The 24,601-nt window shown below is 41.5% G+C and overlaps 1 protein-coding gene and 1 long non-coding RNA gene across 7 annotated transcripts in view; one reads left to right on the top strand and one right to left on the bottom strand.

Moving 5' to 3' along the window:
- The window catches only part of TBC1D1 (TBC1 domain family member 1), a 215,468-nt gene that overhangs the window by 1,684 nt on the left and 189,183 nt on the right, over window positions 1-24,601 (top strand). The gene's annotated exons all lie outside the window — the stretch shown is intronic.
- The window catches only part of LOC122218325, a 62,152-nt gene continuing 37,610 nt past the window's right edge, over window positions 60-24,601 (bottom strand). The window contains exons 1-3 of one of the 3 annotated variants that reach the window (XR_006201988.1): window positions 10,580-11,395; window positions 9,066-9,158; window positions 60-1,660 (exon numbers count right to left, since the gene is read on the bottom strand). This is a non-coding gene — a long non-coding RNA (uncharacterized LOC122218325). Of the gene's footprint in view, window positions 1,661-9,065; window positions 9,159-10,579; window positions 11,396-24,601 lie in introns of those variants that run through there. The other 2 variants (XR_006201990.1, XR_006201989.1) reach the window with 2 other exon arrangements.

Here is a 24,601-nt window from a genome sequence, read left to right as displayed (position 1 = left end):
GGAGTGTCCATGGCAGGCCTTGCATCCCTGTGTGGCTGTCTGCCACCCACACGGAATGAGGAGGCTGGCCCGTGTCAGTCATGTGCTAAATGTCAGGAAATAGAAATAGAAATGCTAATGTTTTTCTCCCTGCACCTTACTGGGTTTTGTTTTGTTTTGTTCTGTTTTGTGTGTGGTTTCTTTTGTTTGTCTTGCATTTGGGTGGGTGGGTGGGGGGGTTTCTGCACACCCTCCAGAGTGTAGAAACTTCCTTTAGAAATTAATATTCTTGGTGACTAAGTAGATTTGTAGAGATTCACTTTTGTTTGTTCACACCTTGGTTCTTTCACTCATTCATTCGGTGAGTGCTGCTCCAGGGACCATGCAAGAGGGTATTAGTCCAGTTTGGAAGGAAGGCAGAAGGAGCGATTGGTAAATACCATGTGGCCGGTGCACGGGTCATGGTGGGCGACAGAACGGAACCTAACACGCCGGCATGTAATGAAGGTCTTTGTCAATAAAGGCTAATTTGTAGCTTAAATCCGCTATTTTACCCACAGAATTGGATATCTCCTTGTTAATAAATCATTTCATGTTATTGTCCACGCACTTCAGGTAGACAGGACGGCATTCCAGTACAGAGGTTCAGAGGGGACCAAATTCCAGTCCCATCTGCCACTTATAAATTCGGTGACCATAGGCAACACCAAGCCTGTTTTCTCATCTGTAAAATGGGGATAATTATTGTGTCTATCTCATCGAATTGCTGGGGGGACCAAATGAGCTAGAAGAGGACCTTAGCCCTCACGGCCGTAAAAAATTTTCATTGAAGAAAGTTTTACCAGAAGCAGTTTATATGCTCATTTCACTTCAAGTCTTAGGTAACGGGAAAAAGGAGACCGAGATGAGTGTCTTCAGTTCCCAAGATCCTGGTCATCCATGAGCAACATTTTTATAAACTAGATACTTTAAAAATGGGATAAATAAACTTAATGCTTCCTATTACTTGGGCAGACTCCAGAATGTAAATTGAAGGACTGAACAGCCTGTACCCCAGGCCAGTTCTATATAAGGGCTGAATTTCCTTGGGGAGAGTTTTCTCATGGAGGAGTTGTTCAGCACTTCACACTTTTGACTCTTTCCCAATTTTTTTACAGCCATCTGAGAACAGGCTTCTGGCCAGTCATTCAGGTACCTGACGGGAAGAAGAGATTTAGAACTAAATTCCGTAATTGGAGCTTCCAGTCTTGCTGAAAGTAGACAACTGGCCTGACTCCGTGTTCTGAAAAGCCATGGTAGAAATATGAATTAGTTCTTGAGTTATTTTTGGCTTGCATTCCCATTTTTCCAAACACAGATTGCCAGTACTCAGAGTAATAGACTGCTGTCACCCTGTTCCTTTTGTGAAAGGGTAATTTGTACCAGAGGTACCTCAATCAGCGATCCGCTTTTGTGGGAAACTGAATGGCAAGCGAGATTAGCCCTGATTCTCCATCTGGCCTGATAGCTTTTATGTTCTTGGGACACCTCTGGCACTGAATCTCATAGTAGAGGATTATCTGCTGTAGGATCACGTTAACCTATGTCATCGTTTCTCGTGATTTTTGGTAACATTTGCTCGGTGAAATAATTCTTGAGATCAAGGCCTCTTCTAAACAGACGAGATCACTTTCAGTTGTGCCTGCCAGGGGAGAGATATGTGCATTTACTGCCAGGGTCATAAGCACAAAGCTACTATTTGAGAGAAAACCCTTTGAGAGCATATAAATTAGCTTGCTGAAGTGTGTCTAGGGAGAAGAGGCATATAAAGGAAACATTTTTAGAACACAAGATGAATATATATGAATACATATTAGAATGAATATAAGAATATAATCAACGTGTTCCACAGAGAAATGCTTCTGCGATCAAAATGCGTTAGGGTAGCATGTCCAACTTTTTGATAGGAGGACCCCTTTTCAGTCTTAAAAAATTATTGAAGATCCCAAAGAGGATGAATGTGGTTTCTATTAGTAACTACTGTGTTAGAAATTAAAACTGAGAAATTATAAAGGAACTAATTTCGTAAAAAGTAATAAGCCCCTTGTGTGTTAGCATAAATAATAATTTTGTGGGGTACCTGGGTGGCTCAGTCGGTTAAGCATCTGGCTCTTGGTTTTGGTTTAGGTCATGATCTTGTGGCTTTGTGGGTTCAGGCCCACACCGGGCTCAGTGCTAATAGTACAGAGCCTGCTTGGGATTCTCTTTCTCTTTCTGCCCCTCCTCTGCTCTCTCTATCCCTCTGTCTCTCAAAATAAATAAACTTAATAAAAATAATATTTTTGTGAAAACTATATGGTTTCCAAAAATATTTAATGATAAGAGTGACATAGTTTTACTTCTTTTTTTCCCCCCAAATCTTTTTTGTGTGGATTAATAGACAAACTACTGGATTCTCAGCTGCTTCTCCATTCATTCTGTTGTGATATGTTGTTTTGGTTGAGTATATAAAGAAAATTTGTCCTCATGCAGATATATGGTAGGAAAATGGAAAAACATTTTATACCCTTCTTAGAAAATTGTGGATATATATGTTTTTAATGTTCTATTATTTTGGGGGGGAGAGAGAAAGAGAGAGTGTGAGCGGAGGAGGGACAGAGAGAGAGGGAGACACAATCCGAAGCAGGCTGCAGGCTCTGAGCTGTCAGCACAGAGCCTGATGCGGGGCTCGAACCCACAAACCATGAGATCATGACCTGAACGGAAGACGGACACTAAACCGACTGAGCCACCCACCCAGGCGCCCCCGTGTGTTTTACTACTATACCAAAACTTGACAAGTGGTAATTTCTTAAAGGTTAGATGCAATATGATATCTGAAACTGTATCAGAGCAGTTTTGTACTTTGTTATTTTAAAATCCATTGGTCTGTCCTGTACTTTAATGAATGTTTTAAGAATGTATGATTGTATAACATCACGCATTGATTATTTGGAAGACATTGGTTCACTGAGTTATATAGACCATACTCTGAGAACCAGGCTTTTAGGAAAGCTGTCTTTTCTATTTCACTCTCGAGTTGTACATGAGTCCATTAAATCACCAAATTTATTGGGCCATAGATTACATTTTCTTCATAACATCCCTCAGAACACATGTGAACACCGTGGCATAGGTTCTGGGTTGAAGTATAGTTTTGAGATGGGGCCCATGGTAGGAAATGAAAACATCCATTCTGGAAAACAGGTGGTTGCCATAGATGACCCTCGCTAGGTCTTTCCCCCTCCACATCACAAAGAAATCAAGAGTTCTGCCCGGACTCAGCCCTTGAAAAAACATAGTCTAGGAAAATTGTCTCGAGATTCTTTCTTCCAGTTCTTCAGCTTTCTCTTCTATGAAAATCTGTACTCAGAAGAACATCAGATTCACCACTCACTTGAGTTTTACTTGAGATCATTCATTAGAATATTTTTATTTCTATCCTTTTCATTATTTATGGGGTGAAAAAACTCTGCTTCCTTGAAAGAGACTTTCCATCACTGAGTTACAGGTAGTGTAAGTACTGGGGCTTCTGAATGGTCTGTTGCTGTTTTATGTCAATAGGAAGAAAGAATGGATTTTCAGAGGGGAATGGTGGGGACTATGGAGATGGTAATAAATGGAGAAGTGTAGGTTGGTGTGCAGGTGAACGGAGAGGACAGCTGGTGTGGGACCCACAGTAAGTGAGTGATTGGGTGCATGAGAGCAGTTTTGCTGAGTGCCCACTGGTTTTTTGTTTGTTTGTTTGTTTGTTTGTTTTTCTGACTGATTTTCCTCCTCTATTAGAATATTTCCTGACTTTTCAAACACTGTTCTTGACTCTCCTCAGATTCTAATCTTCTGGATGCTGTGTCCTGTCTGGGCCCAGCATGGGTGTTTCATAATTGTGACGGGACACATATCATTAATGCAGGAGTGCTCATGGACTTCCCCTTCTCTACCCTGCCTCAGAGAATCTGCCAGAATCTTGATAGCCTTATTCCTCACTCTTCCAAAGAGGAAGTGTTATTTCGTACTGCGAGACAGGCGAAGTTGATCTCCCGTAATAAAGTGCTAAAACTCTATGGGTGAGGAGGAGGGGGAAAGTGTGGGAAGGGAGCATGGGGTTGGGGGTAGAGTAATTGCATGAACTTATAGAAGTAGAAGTGTAGAAAAAGTAGACTTCTAGAAAGAAGTTTGCTTGTAGAAGAGGACTTTATTGGGGTTAAGCATCCTACTCTTGATTTCAACTCAGGTCATGATCTCACAGTTGTGAGATCGAGCCCTGCTTCAGGCTCTGCACTTAGCATGGTGCCTGCTTGGGATCCTCGGTCTCCCTCTGTCTCTGCCCCTTGCTCCCTCAAAAATAAATAAATTTAAAAAAAAAAGAAGAAGACTTTATTAAATATTGCTGAGGAAGATGTATTTGAGAGGAGGTCAGTGTCCTTTGAGAGAATGGGTTTCCTTTCCTATGATTTTTGGCATCTAAACTGCATGTCTATTTTTTTTGAGAGAGAGACAGAGCACAAGCAGGGGAGGGGCAGAGAGAGAGAGGGAGACCCAGAATCTGAAGCAGGCTCCAGGCTCCAGGCTGTCAGCCCAGAGCCCGACACGGGGCTTGAACCCACAAACTGTGAGTTCATGACCCTGAGCCGGAGTCAGACGCTTAACCAACTGAGCCACCTGGGTACGCCTAAACTGCATTTCTTGACTGTGACACATACCAGAGACTGAACCCCATGGGACTCCCTTACCACTAATATTAAGAATATTTAACTATTTGCAGACTTAAGAGCAATACATATTTCCTTTTAAAATTTCCAGCGAAGAACCAGTGTATTCTTCCATGATGCCCTGTGAGGATGTTGGCTCTCTCACTAACCCGTGGGTTTCAGAGCCACCTCACCCAGCCTGTCTGGATTAGCTTATGTTACATGTTCAGTGAAGAGGCGGTCTGCATTTTCTTTCCTGTGATTAGCAGGACTGAGACTTCAGTCCCCTATATAAAGGGCCAGAGTTGCTTTGGCTGAGTTTTATGATTTAGTCTAATACTTTGTCGGAATTTGACTTTTGACTGTAGCTTTGTTTTGGTTGCATTTTGTCCATTACTGATTTGTCTTCGTAATTCCCCATCTGCTTGGAGTTAGTTTCACATTAATCGTTTAAAATCGGCCTCAGTGACTTCAGGATTTTCAGTCGAGTCCGGCTTCCATCGCGTCTCCAGCATGGCTATTGGATTTGCCAGCTCATGACTTTCTTTCTTTGCTAGAGTGACGATGGAAATTATGACACTGAGCTGGAGCGTTTTGTTCCTGAGGGTGATGATTCAACGTAGGATTCCTTTCAAGATATTCCTATCTGTTGCCCTTCCTGCATCTGATTTTCAGAATTTCTAAATTTCAGACATTAGTCTTTTTTGCTCCTCAGGGGATGGTTCTGAGCAGGTTTTGCTGTGCAGATTTTGGAGGACTGTTTAATCTATGTTAAATTCCTGCCGGGCATCTTTAATCCTCTTCTGGTTTATTATGTAAGGTTTCGTTTGGGGTCCCCCTCGGCAGCTGTGACTCAGTGCGTGGTTGCCTGGAACAGCGTATCCGCCAGCTGATCAACACTTGACCGTCCGTCACGCTAGACAGAAGTCGGTTGCTGGGTGCAAAGGTTGGCACGGATTCTTCTTCGTCTATAAAAAGAGTGTCCCGGACTGCATGAACTCCAAAGTATTTGTTGGAGGGGTTGGGTTCATGACACGGGATTGATTACATAATTTATTTTTGACTTCGAAAAATGAGTCTGAGGGCTTCAGAAGCATCCACCATGTGATGGATGCTTAATTTTTTAAAAACTGTTTGTTTTTCAATGCATATCACTTTAGATAGCTTTGCATTTTCGCCACATGGCTTTGAGTTTGATAATTACTTTTTAATACAAACCTGTTCCTAAGAATAGAGTTTACAAGTATCTTGAACCTAAAGTTGACTGGTGTCTTAAAAGGATTTATTTATAGCCTAGACCTTTCCTGTCCAGTGCCGTAATCAGTAGCCATATGTGGCTTTTGAGCGCTTGCAGTGTGGCTGGTCTGAACTGAGATGTGCTGTAAGTGTCAGAACATAGTGGATTTCAAAGACTTTCTTTGAAAAAAAGGACTTGAAATATCTCAATAATTTTCCATATTGATTACATGTTGAAATGATAATATTTTAAATATATCGGTTAAACAAAACATTATACTAGAATTAATTTCACCTGTTCATTTTACTTTCTTTCATATGCCTCCTAGAAAATTTATAATTACATATGGGGCACCGAGGAGGCCCAGTCAGTTCGGCATCTGACTCTTGGTTTGGGCTCAGGTCATGATCTCACAGTTCATGAGACTGAGCCCCGGGTCGGGCTCTGTGCGGACAGTGTGGAGCCTGCTTGGGATTCTCTCTCTCTCTCTCTCTCTCTCTCTCTCACGCACACTCTCTCAACATAAATAAATAACATTAAAATTACATATGTAGCTTGTACCCTTTCTGCTAGTCAGCACTGGACTAGGCCAGCTACCTAGGAGTATTGCCAGAAATAATCTGAACATTCATCACAGAGTGACTCCAGAGTTTCCCCCTTTTCTTTGCTGCCTTCTTTTTTTAATGATAGAATTTTGCTCAAAGTTCTGAAAAAAATCATATTCAAAACTGTATCTATTTTTTTTTGAGGTGGTATCTCATCATAGTTTTTTAAAAATTTTTTTATTTTTTAAAATTTACATCCAAATTAGCATCTAGTGCAACAATGATTTCAAGAGTAGATTCCTTAATGCCCCTGACCCATTTAGCCCATCCCCCCTCCCACAACCCCTCCAGCCACCCTCAGTTTGTTCTCCATATTTAGGAGTCTCTTCTGTTTTGTCCCCCTCCCTGTTTTTATATTATTTTTGCTTCCCTTCCCTTATGTTCATCTGTTTTGTCTCTTAAAGTCCTCATATATGAGTGAAGTCATATGATATTTGTCTTTCTCTAATTTCACTTAGCATAATTCCCTCCAGTTCCATCCACGTAGTTGCAAATGGCAAGATTTCATTCTTTTTGATTGCCGAGTAATACTCCATTGTGTATATATCCCACATCTTCTTTATCCATTCATCTATCAGTGGACAGTTGGGCTCTTTCCCTTCTTTGGCTATTGTTGATAGTACGGCTATAAACATGGGGGTGCATGTGTCCCTTGGAAAAACTGTATCTATTTTTAACTCTAGATGTGTATTGCAATGAACAAGAGCCCTGTGAGCCATGAGTATGGGACATACTGGAAGAGATAAATCTCTTCTTTCTACTTTGTCTTTCTTTCTTTCTTGTTCTTCTTCTTCTTCTTTTTTTTTTTTAATACTTTTCCTGCCTCTGAATACTCAGGCATCTGCTCCGCTAATTGTTGCCTGTGAGCCTGAACCAACAACCAGAGCAGGCCACGTGTAGAGCTGGCCTGGCTCTGAGAGCCTCAGAAGAGGCCAGAGGGCAGCTGGGGCTTTGGGGAGGAGCTGACACAGGACACGTGAGAGAAGAGGCGGCCTCGAGTGGTGCCATCACTGAGGTGGGACCCTGTGTCTGACCGAGCACTTTAAATGTGACTTCTTGACAACCAGTCCTGCAGAAACACTCTTAGTTGCTTTAGTTCTGGGCAGTGTGTCAGAAGCCATGATTTCTTGTGGTCGAGTGATGTAGGTATTTGAAATGTTGCAGATGGAACATTAATCCATGCGCTGGAAGGCTCCCAATATGTCATGTACTTGGCTGGGTGCTCTGGTACAAAATCAAGTAAGATAAGATTGCCCCCTCAAGAGGTATAAGGATATTTTTCTGTTCTGATTGCTGCACTGCCAGGAGTTCACAACATCTGTAAGTTATAGAAGACAACATGCGGGGAGATCAGGAGGAGGTTGTGCCTCCAAGTGCCTGCAGTTATTTGAAAAGCTAACATATATATCCAAAAAGAAATAGACAAATTATGAATTGCTCTGGAGGGCAGAAGTAGGAACAGTAGATATTTGTAAAGAGACAGATCTTTGGCCCTTCCTAGTAATGATAGGCAACTAATTATGTTTAATTATTTTTAACGTTTATTTTTGAGAGAGAGAGACAGACAGGCGGATAGAGTATGAGTGCGGAGGGTCAGAGAGAGGGACACACAGAATTGGAAACAGGATCCAGGCTCCGAGCTGTCGGCACAGAGCCCGAGATGGGGCTCGAACCCATGGATGGTGAGATCATTACCTGAGCCAACATCAGATGCTTAACTGACTGAGCCACCCAGGTGTCCCGATAGGCAACTAATTATTAAAGGGTCTGTATTGAGCAATGGATGTGGATGGATTTTGTCCCAAGGAGATTTCACCTGGCAAGTCTGGTTCTTGCTCTTCCTCCGGTTTCTACACCTCCTGTTTACGAGGAATGTAGTCCTGACACTGTTCACCTTTCCTTTCAGACAACTGACTGGCTCCTAAATCTATTTTACATTGCAGTGAAGTTGTTCCCTATAGTGTCTGTTTGTCATAGCTCTGTCTTCTGGAAGGACTCCGGGTGAATGTATTTTCCATGGGACATTTGAATGGGTTTTAAAGACCCATTAGGAGTTTTCCAGGCGAATGATTGGGTACAGATCGAATGGACATTCTAGGTAGAGGATACGGGGTGTGCCAAGCCACAGCAGGACAAGGGAATGTGGAGGCACCTGCTGTGGCTGGGGCTGCTGTGATTAGAGTTTTGCAAGTTGCAGGGTCTGAGATGAGACTGGGAGGAAAGGCTGGGGACAGATTTTACGGGGCTTTGTATACCGTGCTGAGGGGGTTGGATATTCTTCTTGAGAAGGGTGCTATTTAAAGGCATTGATCAGGGAAAGTGAGATGACTGGGCTTGTTTTTAGATTTTGGAGAGGAGGAAGGGCGGAGGAATGAGAGATGAAGCCGATCAGTGAGGAGGCTATCACTGTAGTGAGCGGGAAGGCTCAAAGGATGTCTTGACCCAGGGAGCCTGGCTGGCTTGGTCGGCAAAGCTTGCAGCTCTTAATCTCAGGTCCTGAGTTTGAGCCCCACACTGGGCAGAGGGGTTACTCACACAAATAAATGAGAAGTGTCTTGATCCGTAAGTATGATGTGAAGGGACTTGTTCTGGTGGAACCAAGTTGATGTCTTCGATCATTTTCCCCCTCTGGAAAAATGAATAGTTTAAAATTTTTTTTATGTTTGTTTATTTTTGAGAGAGAGAGAGAGAGAGAGAGAGAGAGTGTGAGTGGGGGAGGGGCAGAGAGAGGGAGACACAGACTCCGAAGCAGGCTCCAGGCTCCGAGCTGTCAGCCCAGAACCTGACGCAGGGCTCAAACTCATAGACTGCGAGATCATGACCCACGCTGAAGTTGGACGCTTAACTGACTGAGCGACCCAGGTGGCCCTGGAAAAATTAATAGTTTAATTTAATAGTTTATTGGTCTCTCCTGGACGAGAAAGTCAGTCACATTCTGATTTGCTGTCCTATTGATGCTGACCTGCCTGGTTCCTAAGGAGTGATAAGAAGAGTAACATAGAAGTAAAATTTTGATCTGGTTGTGCTTAGACTTCTAAAAATATATATCCTCCTCTCTCCCATCTTAAAAACAAACTCTCCACTGACCCCATATCCCAATCCAACTTCCTGCAGTTACTGGCCCAATTTTCTGCTCCAGTTTTTTTTTTTTTTTAAGTTTATTTATTTATTTTGAGTGAGAGAGGGAGAGAGAATCCCAAGCAGGCTCTGTGCTGTCAGCACACAACCTGACATGGGGCTTGAACTCATGAACCGTGAGATCATGACCTGAGCCAAAGTCAAGAGTCAGATGCCCAACCAACTGAGCCACCCAGTCGTGCCTTCTGCTCTGTTTGTTAAGAGCTGTCGTGGTGGTGCCTTCACTTTCACTCACCCATTTTCTCCTCTTACCAATTGGCCTTCTGTCCTCATCATTCTGCTAAAAAGGCTCATATCAAGTCACCAGCCACCTCCAGCTGCTGAGATCTGGTGATCCCGTCACTGCTTCTGTCATCCAATTTCTCGGTAGCTTTTGGCATCGTTGGCAAGATAGCATTTCTTCTATCTTGAAACACTCTCTTCTCTTGGCTTTTGGAGAACTATACCTTTCTGTTTCCCTTTCACTTCATTAGTGGTTTCCACCCAGACCCCTGTGTTTGTTCTTCCTCTGCTTCTCAATTCTGAGTTTTGTTTTGTTTTAATATTTTATCTTTAAGAAATCTCTACATCCAATATGGGGCTTGAACTCACAACCCCAAGATCAAGAATCACATGCTCTACTGTTTGAGCCAGCCAGGCACCCCTCAATTCTGAGTTTTATGTTCCCCAGGTCTCAGTCTTCTACATTTCTCTTTTCGGTCCTCTTTGTGGATGAGCTCATCCAGTCTCATAGTGTTAAATATCACCTGTTTGGTGCTGACTCCCAAAAGTGAACCTATTGCTTCCAACTCGTTGATGACTTACAGACTTGTCTAACCAGCTGCCAACTTGACTTGTCTACGTGGCTGTTGCATAGGCATCTCAAACTCAACCTGGTTAAAAAAGAACCCTTGACTTTCCTCCCCACCAACCTGTTGCTTCCTCAGCCTTCTGCCGTTCGAATGTGGCAATGACAGTCGCTCCAGCCAAAATCTAGTTGTCTTTTTCAATTTTCTTCACATTCTCTTTTGAATTATTCAGGACCTGTTCCAAATCTGCCACTTCTCTGATTCCATTGCTAACCCTGAGCTCCAGGCCCCATCATCTCTCATCTGGACTGCTATAGTACTTCCTAACTGTTCTCCCTGTTTCTGTCCTTGCTGCTTTCTCCACCAGCCAGTCATCCAGAGAGAACCTGGAAGCACTTTTAGAAAAGCTATGAATTCATGACACTTCCCTGCCTAAAACCTCTCTTGTAACTTTCCCCTATATATAAACTAGAATCCCGTGTCCTTGCTGGGGCGTACCATGCGGGCCTTGTTCCTCACATTCTTTCCAGTGCTGTCTGGACCCCAGCCACCCTGGTGTTCGTATTCCTAAAACATGACAGCCCAATTCTTCACTCAGGGTCACTGCATTTATTGTTGCCTCTGCCTGGAAGATTCTGCTAGTTCCCTAGACCATGATGGAGTTGGTTTAAACCTTATCCTCTGGCCACCCTGTTAAAAGTACCCCCACCCTAATCACTGTGACTTCATCTGCTTTTTATGTCTTCATAATACTTATTAGCATCTGAAATTATCTTGTTTGTTGATAGGCTTCCTTGTTTACCATCTCCTCACCTGCCTAAACTCCTAAGAGAACAGGACAGGGCCTTTGCCTATCTTGTTCATTGCCAGACCTGGGTACCCAGAACAGTGCCTGGTACATAATGGGAACTTCATGAATGAATGAAGTGAGTGAGTGAATGAATGGGTGAGTGAGTGAATGTTATCTTTTTGTGGTTATTCTTGGGGATGTGATTCTCCTTTCTGTTTTTGATTTTTTAACCCAATCTCTGGAAACCCCACGTGCAGCCATATTTGTTTATTTTCCTATTTCACCTTTCCTTTCTCATGAGGACAGATTTCTCTTTGTTCGGTCAGGATTTTGTTCTCAGATACTGTCCCTCTCTCCCCAGCTCTCCTGAGCTTCTTTCCTCCCAGTCTTTGTTCATAAAATGGTATTCATTCGCTCTCAGCTCTTTGAAATCTGTGTAGTTCTCATCCTTGCTTTTTATGAACTCAAAATTTTCTTGGCATTTATTGGTCACTATTGTGGGAAAGATTTCATGAATATTGAGCAGTCTATTACTGAGAAACTTTTGCTTGTGTGTAAGGTAAATCCTTTTAGCAGTGACTTGAGCCCATTTTTTTGTATAAGTCTTTGTTTTCCAGAATAAATAGTTTTTCCGATTATACAGGCAATAATGTGAAATGTAAAAAAAAAAAAAAATTAGTACAAAAGTGTTAAAATTTAAAGATTCCTCTTAATCCTACCTCCTAGAGAGAAACCAATATGAACAGATTGGCGTATATTCTTATTGATATTATTTTTTATTACATAAAAAATTTTTCTATATGGAATTAATTTATATATTCATTTTGACCATTTCTTTTTTAACTCTGTGCTCTTTGTCTCTCTCTCTCTCTCTCTCTATATATATATATATAATAGAAATAAATACACACACAGATACAACTATAAATATAGATATACCTTAGACACTTTTCATGGCAGTTAAAGTACATCTTTTGAGTGATTGCACAGTTGTATCAGCAAGGAAAAAGGAAGGGTTGGTTTTATAACTGTGGCACAGCCGCTCTTGGGTGACAGCATCATCTTTGGTTAGCTTTGATGAGCCATTGTCATTATAAAAAGAGAACATAGACAGGATGGGCTGCAAGTGACTCAGAGATGTCTAATCTGCTTAGCATAAGAAACAAACAAGATTTTGGAGCCACAAAAGCAAAAATAAGCAGTTGGGACCGCATCAAACTAAAAAGCTTCTGCACAGCAAAGGAAACCACTAACAACAAAATGGAAACCTGTGGACAGGGAGAAAGTATTTGCAAATCACATATCTGATGAGGGGTTAATATCTAGAAAATATAATGAACTCCTACAACTCAAGAGCAAAAAACCAATTCGATTAAAAAAATGGGTAGAGGAACTGAATAGACGATTTTCTAAAGAAGTCATACAAAAGGCCAACAACATGAAAAAGTACTCAATGTACAGGGAAGTACAAATCAAAACACAATCCTAAAGATGTCACCTCACACCTGTTAGCATGGCGATCATCAAGAAGACAAGAGATAACTAGTGTTGGCAAGGATGTGGAGAAAAGGGGTTCCTCAAACATTATTAGTGGGAATGTGAATTGGCACGGCCACTATAGAAAACATGTGGAGGTTCACCAAAAAATTAAAAATAGAATTGCCTGGGATCCAGCTATTCTACCTCTGGAGATATATATAGATATCTATATATATATCTATCTATAGATAGATATATATATAGATATCTATATATATATATATATATATATACACATTTATATGTGTATATATACATTTATATATATACACAAAGAAAATAAAAACAGGATCTCAAAGAGCTGTCTGCACTTCTGTGTTCATTGCAGGATTCTTCACAATAGCCAAAGCACAGAAGCAGCATGGAAACAACTAGGTCTACATTGGGTAAATGGATAAAGAAGTTGTGAGATGTGTTGATAAAGAGTTGTGTGTGTGTGTGTGTATACATATATAATATGTAATGGAATATTACATATATAATATGTATCACATAATATATAATGGAATATTATGCAGCCATGAGAAAGGAAATCCTGTCATTTGTGACAACATGGATGGACCTTGAGGCCATGATGCTAAGTGAAATTAAGTCAGAGGAAGACAAATACCATATGGTATATGATATCACTTATTACATAGAATCTTAAAAAGCTAAAAGCATAGAAACAGAATAGAATGGTGGTTACAAGGGGCTGGGCGTAGAGGAAACGGGGAAATGGGGTCAAAGAGTATAAACTTCCAGTTATAGGGTGAGTAAGTTCTAGTGATCTAATGTATGCCATGGTGATTACAGTTAATAACACTGTGTTGTATACTTAAAAGATTCTAACGGAGTAGAACTTAAATGTTCTCACCCCTAAAGAAATGGTAATTATCTGGTGAGATGGAGGTATTAACTAATGTGATGCTATGCTTTGCTATGGTAGTGATCATTTTGCAATAGATAAGTGCATCAAATCAATACCTTGTACACCTTAAACTTACACAGTGTTAAATGGCAATGATATCTCTGTAATGCTGGGACAAAAAGATACACGAGAACAATGAAAAAATAAAGTGAAATAAAATAATAAAAGACAAGACAGGAACCACAAAGGGTTTGGAGAAAGCCAGGCCTCAACACCGATGTATGGGAAGCTAAGGCCAATTTTCAGTGGAAGAATTGGGGGAATGGCCAAAGTCTTCTAAGAACAGGAGGTCAGATATTAGTTTTTAGTTAGCCGCAGTGGTGTATTATGTTGCAGTAATATATCTCACTCCTCTCTCACCATGGCCTCCACTTGCTGATATCCCCAAATAACTATTAGCATCTACTACACAGAAGAGGTCGTGTGAATATCATTTGGGGAAATCAAAGGACAGCGGCTATGTGGTCTGTCTGCACAAAGTGAGCAGGGAAGGGATGAGTGGTAAGAGTGATAGGAGGTAGGACAGGAAAGAGAGCCAGTGGTTGCTGGGGTCTGGAAGCTAGAACAGAGGGAGCAGAATGAGCCATGGACTCTCAAGAACCCCCTGGAGAGTTTGCGATGGATGTTGGCCTTCTCTTTCCCCACGAGAAGAGATTTTGATCCAATTCTTTAATCTCTCAAGTGGCAGAATGGACCCTGCTGCTTATCTGGTCTGTATGTGGATGTACCATAATTTAGCCAGCCCTTATGAATAGTCATTTAGACTTTCCCTATTTTTATTATATAGTTTTTTCTGCAACAAAAACCTTGTGCAGCTTTGTATCTGCTTCTAAACAGAAATAGTTAATTCATAGAGATTAATAGAAACTATGCTGCCTCCTCAAAAAAAAAAAAAAATGTTTTTGGTGATCCCCTTAGCAGCAGTCATGGCTTGGAGCCCATAGCTGCCCTGTGCTACCTCTGTGATGCTAAATTTCAAACCAGAGATTACATTTTAATTATGATGGCATGTCTTGATGAGATTCAGAGCTTTGAAAAACAACTGGAGACATGTCGCACATGCAAGTGAATAAACGTCACATCCATGTGATTTCCATTCTCAGAGCTTGATTTATGACACTTGGACTTCTGAAACCTATTCTTACCTTTCTCCTTCCACGGTATTATGGATTTTCTGAGGATTGCTTATAATAAATGAGGTCACTACCACTGACTTTTACAAGAGGAGATAAAGCTGTATATTCCATTTGTGCTTTATGAAGCAAGTAAAATTATATTAAACAAGATTTTATATTTTTCTTTCTTGGCTTTTATGTCTTCAATAGTGAATAAACCAATGTCATTGTGGAGTGGTTCTGGCGTCTTCTTTGTAAGGCTAGCCTACAGTTTTTGATCAGTATCCAAAACCCAGATGTACAAAAAGCATACTTCATCTATCAACTAATTGTAAATGACGCTTTTATTTTTATAAGTACACAATATATGCTATTTTAAAATTTCTTATTACATCCTCATATATATAACTTTTAAAAAAATGTTAATTAGTATAATTCAACGTAATTGTCAAAAAACTTTTCCTTTAAGGTTTTAGTTGATATTTTACTTGTAACAAAATGTCAAACAGGGAGAAAAGATGTGAAAGAAAATGATTCCTATCTAGATGCTTGAAGACTTATTCCTCACCCCCCACACATACACCTTTTTTTTAATGAGAAATGTGCATTTTAGAAATAAAAGGTTCAAAAGAAGAAACAGACCAAAGAATTTTGAGGCCATAGATTTTAATTTGATCAGACAGTTTCTATACAGTTAACTATACTGGGAAAAGAACATCTACTCCTATTTGAAACTCAAAATGTGATCACTAGTTAAAAATGCATTGCATATTTCTCAAAATAAATACAATAATGTAAATTCAAAATCTGCGATATCATCTGTTTCATAGTTGAGATATGTGAATTTCCCCCTCTTTTGACTCTTATCAGTGCTGAGTGATTACATTAAATTATCTATACGGACTTTTTTTTTTTAAGTTTACTTATTTATTTTGAGAGAAAGGCGGGGGGGAGCGGGGAAGGGGAAGGGAGAGAGTATCCCAGGCAGGCTCTGCACTGTCAGTGCAGAGCCCAACACAGGGCTCAGACTCACGAACCATGAGATCATGACCTGAGCTGAAACCAAGAGTCAGATGCTTAACTGACTGAGCCACCCAGGTGCCCCATTTATACTGACTTTTGGATGTTAACAAATCATTTTCATCACAAGCAGAATGGTCTTATTTAGCTTTGCTACGACTGGTGCGGATTGATTTCATTCAGGAAACATTACCTGAACATGTACTATATGTCAGACACTGTGCTAGGCCTAAGGGGTACAAAACCCAACCAACTGTCCATGCCCTTGAGGAACTTAGCGCCCGGGGGCCGTGAAAGGGGGGGGTGAGAGTTTGGAGGACAATCACAGACAGATGCTTCAGTATAACCTGGTAAGGGGTAGTGGGGATCAGTTGTATCCATGGCACTAGATGAACTCTTCTCCACCTGGGATTCCAGGAAGCTATCTTGGAGAAGATGATGTGTAATCTGAATCTTTAAAGAGGTATGAGAACCAGGTGAAGATACAAGGCACAGAGCCATGGGAAGCGTGAGGTGGGGAATGGCCAAAAAGAGGAGGGAGGATGAATGAATAGGTGTTTGGCCTTAGTGGCTGGCTGAGATGGGGAATTGGAAGAATAAGGGTGGTGACTTTCATTTGGGGCTTGTGGGGTGTTGGAGTTGTTTGAGGGACACCCCATGGGCTGAAGCTCAGATGAGTAGTCAGGACTGGAGATACATGAATGGAGCCTGTGCATGGTAGTTAAAACTATGAGAGTGGGTGACAACAGTAAGGAGAAAGGAACTTCGGGGAACATGGTGGGTATTTTAGGAGGTGGGCAGGGGAAAGGGAGTCCGAAAGGGAGTATCAAGACAGGAGGCCCATGAGAAAGCAGTATCCCAACAGCCAAGACAATAGGGATTTTCAAGAATGAGGACAAGGACAGCAGTGTCAAGAACAGTAATGAAGTTTGGATGGCTAACAGCTTGACAAATGTTCCCTAGTTGTAGCCCTGTGGGTGCTCCCTACAGGGGGACCTTTGTTTCAGTGGAGTAGCAGCAGGTCAATGCTAGATGCCATCGAAGATGGCACATCAAAAAGACATTGAGATGCTGTTGTGACTTCTAACCCAACCCAGGAAAAAAATATGTGTGTATACACACACACACACACAGATAGATTGATAGACAAAATTTTCATTCTGCTTGACCTAATTTTTCTTCCTTTTTCTAATTTTATCTCAACGCCATTTGTTGTTTTTTTGTTTTTTTTTTTACCATCCCCACCTTTTGACTGTAAAAATAATGGCCACAACTAATTTGCATGGCTCTGTAACTTACAAAATGCTTTTACATACATCATTGTATTTGATATGCTCACCCACCTTTTCAGTTGATACTGTAAGTGATTTACAGTTACTTAGGGTGAAGGCTCACACACATGGGGTCCTGGATGCCTTGTAATTCAACCCCCCTTTTGATATTTAGGAAACTGAGGTTCAGAGAGACTTAGTGCCTTATGTCAAATGTCACCCCTCTCTGGAGGGCCCTAGCACCAGAGACCAGCCTCCTGATTTTCATTGCATGATTCTAATTATAGGGTGGGGACATTGGTGAGGTTCAGGCAACCGTGTCAGCATTCAGTACAAAAGAAGCTTTGACCCATCACCAGCTAAGATCCTGTACATTTAAACCATCTTCCCTCACTCTAATGCCATTTGCCTGTAGGCAACTAAACCAAAGACCCTCCAGCCTCATCTGTGTTAATTGCCTAAGCTTCCCTCACTGTGTTCCCGCTCATGTCCCCTACTATTGGAATTTGTTCTTTTTGCCTGGGCAGTATTCTATTACTTAATCTATCAATAGCCTCTTCCTTTGGTCCACTGGGAGTGACCCATGGCTAATTAGCATATTCTGTTACCTTGGCTTCAATGATTGGTTCAGGGGTGAGTTTATGATCCAAGGCAAGCAAGTCAGAGTCGATCTTGGAAAGACAAGCTCTCTGCTGGGGCTGCTGGGGACCACGTGGCCACTGCCTGGCAAGAGCCTGTGTGAATGAAGCCACCATGGAGGCAGCACAGTGATGGATGGGGTAGCTGGGCCCTGATGATGTCATCTCCGCACTGGGATCCAGCCTGCCTGGGAGCTGGAGCTCTCCCTGCACTTTCAGATGCAGGTGTCCAAGCCAGGAAAGTCCCCATTTATGCCTAATCCCTGTGGGTGGCAGTTGCAACCACAAGAACTTTAATAATTCTCTTCTTGTTTTCTTTTCTTTTTCTTTTTTTTTTTTTTTTAGCTCATTTGCCCCATGTCTTGACTTGACCCACTGGGTTTGATGGTTGCATTCTCTAGGATTTGCTTCAGACCTATCCTCTTACTCTGGGCTTTTTCAAAGAGGCTGCACTTGCTGGTTCCTGCCCCGTCCCCCCTCCCCCCTCCCCAAACCCTTTCCTGGGCTGTTTTTCTCATTACTGTGCTATGAGTCAGAGTTTATAAGTTTATGAGCAGCCTGTGCTTGGTATGAACTGATTATTGCTGTTATTAATAATGGCAGAAGAAATTCCTACCATTAATGCTGTACTGTTTTATTGTGGTAAAACACATATCACGTAAAATTTATCATTTTAACCATTATTAGGCTACAGTCTGGTGGCATTAAGTACATCCGCTATGTTGTACGACTATCAGCACCGTCCATTTCCAGAACTTTTTCATCATCCCAAATAGGATGTACTCTGTACCCATTAAATGTAACTCCCCATTTCCCTTCTCCCCAGACCCTGGTAACCTCTATTCTACTTAGTGTCTCTGTGAATGTGCCTATTCTAGGTATCTTTTTAATTTTTTAATTTTATTTTATTTTAATGTTTATCCATCTCTGAGAGAAAGAGAGAGACAGAGCACAAGTGGGGGAGGGGCAGGGAGGGAGGGAGACACAGAACCCGAAGCAGGCTCCAGGCTCTGAGCTGTCAGCACAGAACCCAATGCGGGGCTCGAACCCACAGGCCGCAAGATCATGACCTGAGCCAAAGTCAACTGACGCTCAAGTGACTGAGCCATCCAAGCACCCCTCTAGGTATCCTAAAGAAGTGAGATCCTGTAATATTGGTCCTTTTGTGTCTGGTTTATTTCACTTAGCAGAATATTTTTAAAGTTCATGTTGTAGCATGTATCAGAATTTCTTTAAGGCTGAATGCATTCCATTGAGTGTTATAGTCTGCATTTTGTTTATTTGTCCGTCACTTCATGGGCATTTAGGTTGATTCCACCTTTTGACTATCGTGGACAATGCTGCTACGCACACTGACACACAAGTGTGTGTTGAAATCCCTGCTTTCACTTCTTTGGGTTTATCCTGAGAAGTGAAATTGCTGGGTCAACCCTGCACTTTCTATGTGCCAGGCACTGCTGTGCTGTGTATTTTATACTCGTTATTTTCTTTAAGTTTCTCAACGACTTTATGAGGCAGTGTTATTATTGTTACTACTTTACAGCTGAGGAAACTGAGGCTCAGGGAAATTAACATGCCCAAGGACACATCCTTTTCCATGAACAAGCCATGCGTGTTGGACTCCAGAGGCTACCCCTTTGTTACGTCAGAATGCTTGGCTGCTCTAAAGTCGGCCCTTTAGGCCTCCAAGAAACACGTGTCATACCCTGAGTGCCAGGTGCCGGGCTGCAAGCTGGAGGACCTAGCCGCGTGTTCATCGTGCCCACGGTGCTCTTTAGTGACTCGAGATGAAGGGCAGTCACTCCACAGCTTATAGCACAGACTGGAAGGTGCCTGGCCTGTCTCTCGTGATGCTGTCTTCTCTTCTCCATTTGCATTGCTGGGCTTTATTCTTGCCTAGCTGGTGACCAATTTGGCCAGCCCCTTTCAGAGCATGTACAGCTGCTTTCTTTTGTGAACCCAACCCTGTGTGTAGGTGGAGGGAACAAAGAAACAAGCTAAAAACAAATTTACATGTTTCTTGAGGTTAAAAAAAAAATGAGACATGACCATTGCAGATGGTTTGGGGAAAAAAATAGAAACATATAGCAAAGAAAATAGAAACTACCCTAAAATTATGCTATTTGGAGATCAATTGTTTTTGATGAAAGTTTAAAATAAATGAACAAGATGCTATATTATCCTCTATTAGGAAAGATCAAAGTATTTTGGCATCCATTTACTCTGTAAAACTAAAGGGAGAAATTGGCCCTAAAAGTCCCCCCATCTACCTCTAATATGTTTAAATTACTCAATTCAGTTACTGAAGATTTATGTCTTTCTGTTTGGAGGACATTCATCCTACAGAATTTGCCAGATGGTGCCCTGCGATGGCTGTATGATTATCCATCATCATTAGAAGGAAATGCTCTATAATCTGCCTACATTAACTTTAAACTGTTTCAAAGGCATGCGTGTGCTTGGGAAGAAAGGTACTACATGAGGAAAATGCACAGGGAGACATTTCTAGAGAAGATGGGGAATTCTAGCAGTAAACAATATCCAAACTCTAATGCCAGAAGCAGAGAGAATGTAAATGACAGGTGACAGGATATACCCCAGGACATAGATTCCTTCCCTTTGTGCCCCTGTAGGATACCCTGTGCCCCCCATCCCTTAGGTCAGGTTGCTGTGCCTCCTTATGAGGCACATTTAGCTCCTTAGGAGCTAAATGTTCCTAGCTTTAGCATTGCTCTTCAGGGCTGCTAAAGTCCTATGGCACCTTTGTCCGCATAGAAAAAGTCATCCCTTCTTTCCTCTGAGAGGAGGTGGCCCTGCTCTACAACTTGGCCAGTGGAGCAGTGGTGAGTTCACTCTTGACTTGTTTTCCTTGGCCAGGCACCCTTGTTCAGTGAGCAACACGTAAAACTACATAATGGTCCTGGCTCTGTCTTTTCTTTTTTTTTCTTTTTTAATTGAAGTCTAATTAACATACAGTATTCTGTTAGTTTCAGGTGTACAATATAATGATTCAGCAATTCTATACATTCCTCAGTGCTCGTTGCATTCCCCATCCACCTCCCCTCTGGCAACCACCAATTTCTTCTCTGTATTAAGAGTCTGGTTTCTAGGGCGCCTGGGTGGCTCAGTGGGTTAAGCAACTGACTTCAGCTCAGGTCATGATCTCACGGTTTGTGGCTGTGCTGACAGCTCAGAACCCGGAGCCTGCTTCGGATTCTGTGTCTCCCTCTCTCTGTTCCTCCCCTGCTCGTTCTCTGTCTCAAAAATAAATAAATGTTAAAAAAAAATTAAAAAGAAAAGAATCTGGTTTCTTTTGTTTCTCTCTTTTCTTCTTCTTTCTTTCTTCCTTTCTTTCTGAGAGAGAGAGAGGGCGCAAGTGAGCAAGGGCAGAGAGAGAGAGAGAAGGCAAGAGAGAGAAGCAGGGGCTCACCCGGAGCAGGGCTTGGACTCACTTGATGTGGGACTCGAACTCACGAACAGTGAAATCACGACCTGAAATCACAACCTGAGCCGAAGTCAGATGCTTAACGACTGAGCCACGCAGGCGCCCCATTTGTTTTATTTTTTAAATTCCACATATGAATGAAATCATATGGTATTTTTCTTTTTCTGCCTGACTTATTTCACTAAGCATTATACTCTCCAGCTCCATCCATGTTGTTGCGAATGGCAGGATCTCGTTCTTTTTGTGTTAGGGTAATAAGTCCATTGTGCGTATGTATATCACACATCTTCTTTATCCATTCATCTCTTGACGGACACTTGCGTTGCTTCCATATCTTGACTATTGTAAATAATGCAACACGTGAAGCTTTATGTAATGTTCCTGGCTCTGCCTTTTTTTAAAAAAAATTTTAATATTTATTCATTTTTGAGAGAGACAAAATGTGAGTGGGGGAGGGGCACAGAGAGAGGGAGACAAAGAATCGGAAGCAGGCTCCAGGCTCCGACTTCTCAGCACAGAGCCCGACGTGGGGCTCGAACCCACGAACTGTGAGGTCATGACCTGAGCCAAAGTCAGATGCTAAACCAACTGAGCCATCCAGGCGCCCCTTGGCTCTGCCTTTTTGAGGCTTGCCTCTTTCTGGGGACATGGAGGCTGTATATAGTCTAGATGTAGGTGACGCGGCTCCATTTCTAGCCCTGGCAATGTGGTCCCCGATTCAACACGCATTTATTGAGCTCTGTCCAAGCCTAGTCCCCACGGAAAGCTACTTGGATCTGGACATCAATCCTGCCTTCTCTTTGGCCACTGCCACCACCAGCTCTGTTTTTTTAGAGGCTAGTATTTTCAACAAACTCCTCTAAGCCCTGGCTGAATTTACTTGAAGTAGTTTTGCCTCCAGGTGCTTGAATTATCATTTTGTAATTATTAGTAGCTATTCAGATTCACACAGACTCCTAATATAGTCAGGAACACATCAGCGAGATCTTCCAAAGCTATGGTTCCATCTAAAACTCTCTTCATTTCTAATTTTTTTTTTTTCATTTGAAGCTAGTTCACTCTCCTTCTGCTAAAACAAATTTTGTTTCTTCTTTGGGTCTCTGTTCTTAAATTTACCAGGGATATTTGGTCTCAAGTCTTTCTCTCTTTTAAGCTACTCCTGAGGAGTCTCTCTTACAAATATTACTACTTAACTCGTATTTTCTTTGGTCTGGAGGGGCCACATCCATGGTTCCAGTTTTAAGAGGCATCATTAGTTTTTGCTTTACCACAGTGATGTGTGTGTTAAAGCAAAACCAGCAATCATATTGTCTTAGATGTGGTGGATGAATTTTTTGTGTTAGAAACAATCATTGTGCCACGATGCAAATGAAATGTAATTTTATGGAAATATGTGATACAGTGTGAAGCAGAGATGCTTAGACACAAATCCGTAGGTTTTTATCTGGTTAATGCAACTTCAAAAATATTGGTGGCTTGAATTCAGGTCATTTTTGTCCCTTCTCCCAAACAGTAATGATTGATACATGACAAATGTGGTTAAAAGCTGCACTCTAGAGCCACTTATTAGCTTAAAGACCTTAGAAAGTTACTGAATTTCTCTGTGCCTTAGTTTCCTCGTCTATTAGACGAGGATAAAAATAGTACCACTGTCTTGGGTTGTTGCAAGGATTAAATGAGTTGATATGTAAACTGCTAGAATAGGGCTAGCACATCGGTGGGTAATAATTGGTGGATAAGTAGGAATACTTACTACTGTGTAAGTATTAGCTAGTATATGAAAAACACTGGATGAGGATCTTTTGGAAGTCACACAAAATGTAGGTATGCATTTTTGTAGTGTAGTGTTACTTTTTAAATGTGTTGGCTAAGCTAATTGTGATTTCAACCGTGATAAATACCAAATGTTTAAATGTTCTAAAACAGAGAACTGTTTTATTTTTGCAATTCTGTTTTATTCTGCAAACTTTTGATAATTGAGTGACCCCAGGAGTTTTCCGCCTTAGATGGGAAACAGAGTTATCAGAGTCAAGGTAAGGGTAAGAAGAAGAATCTGAATGTTTCTTTGACATCTCATTGGGTTTTGTGTTTGTTTGTTGTTTTGACATCTGATTGTTGAATCTCTTCCTCTGTTACTTTTTGTAATTCCCTGTGGCCAGATACTCTGCTCTGTTTTGCTTCTTGCACAGTTTGTTTGGATTTTACTTTCTCTCTTACTCACTGTAAGGCAGCCAGCTTTCGCAGTGGGTACCGTTTAGAAAATTTAGATCTCAATTTTGCAGCTTGTCTGTGCACAATAAACAGTCAACCTGTGCCAGTTTTTTTCCAGGCTCTTTTTCCAGGCAGAGGAAGGACAACTGGCCACGCTGGGCAGGAATGCCCTGTACTCCGCAGTGGGTGGCTAGGAGCTGAGCTAAAATACAAGAGAGCCAACCTCAATCTAATTTTTTCTTTCACAGATTTGTATATCATTACAACTGAAAAATTTGTGGTGGCCACTTAATTTCCCTTTTTACACTGTTGTAGTTGTTTTTTTTAACAAGTTACTTCTTGAAATTCGAGGTCATACACACCATGAGCAGCATTACCTGAAACGTTGCAAGATCTTCCTGAAAGGTGTCTGGTCTGGGTTTGGGAACTGTGGGTAGGAAACAAGGAATTTACTTCTGCACTGCTAGTCTGAGCCCATTGATGTCTCCCTTTATCTGTTGGTACTTTAAATTTGTCGTCATGAAAGGATAAATGGCTCAGGGTAAAACCACATATAGTAATTTGTGTCTTCTTGATTTTTTTTTTTTTTTGATAATTTCGTAAGTGACTAGTGGTATCTGTAGTTAAGGGATACCAGAACAATATATCCAGTCCAGCATTTATCTATTGATTCGGTTATTTTTAAAGTAATTAAGTAATTAATTAATTTAGAGACAGAGAGAGAGAGAGGAGGGGAGGGGCAGAGAGAGAGAAAAAGAGACAATCCCAAGCAGGCTCTGCCCTGTCAGCGCAGAGCCTGGCACGGGACCCCATCTCATGAACCAAGAGATCATGACCTGAGCTGAAATCAAGAGTCAGACCTCCAACCGACTGAGCCACCCGGGCGCCCCTATCAATTCAGTTCTTGAATCAGAAATGATCATAGGTGATTTACAAGCATATATGGAATATAACAATATCCTGTGTGTTAAAAGTTGGGTGACAGAGGAAAGAAACACAGTAAGGACAAACTATGGAGTCAGAAAGACAAGTTAAAACACCATACTATAACATTATATTATACCAGTGGTTTCTAAATTTAGCATGCATTGACCTGGGTATTTGAGTATTTGTTAAGAATGCAGGTTCTTTTGGCCTTGCCCCATGAACTCTGGCCCCTGCACTGCTAACACGTGCCTCCAGGCGATTATGACGGACTGTGTAGGA

The sequence above is a fragment of the Panthera leo genome, chromosome B1 (assembly GCF_018350215.1).
Source record: "Panthera leo isolate Ple1 chromosome B1, P.leo_Ple1_pat1.1, whole genome shotgun sequence".
Taxonomy (NCBI): Eukaryota; Metazoa; Chordata; class Mammalia; order Carnivora; family Felidae; genus Panthera; species Panthera leo.
Note: the sequence above shows the minus strand (reverse complement) of the source record. Positions and strands in the feature narration are given on the sequence as shown.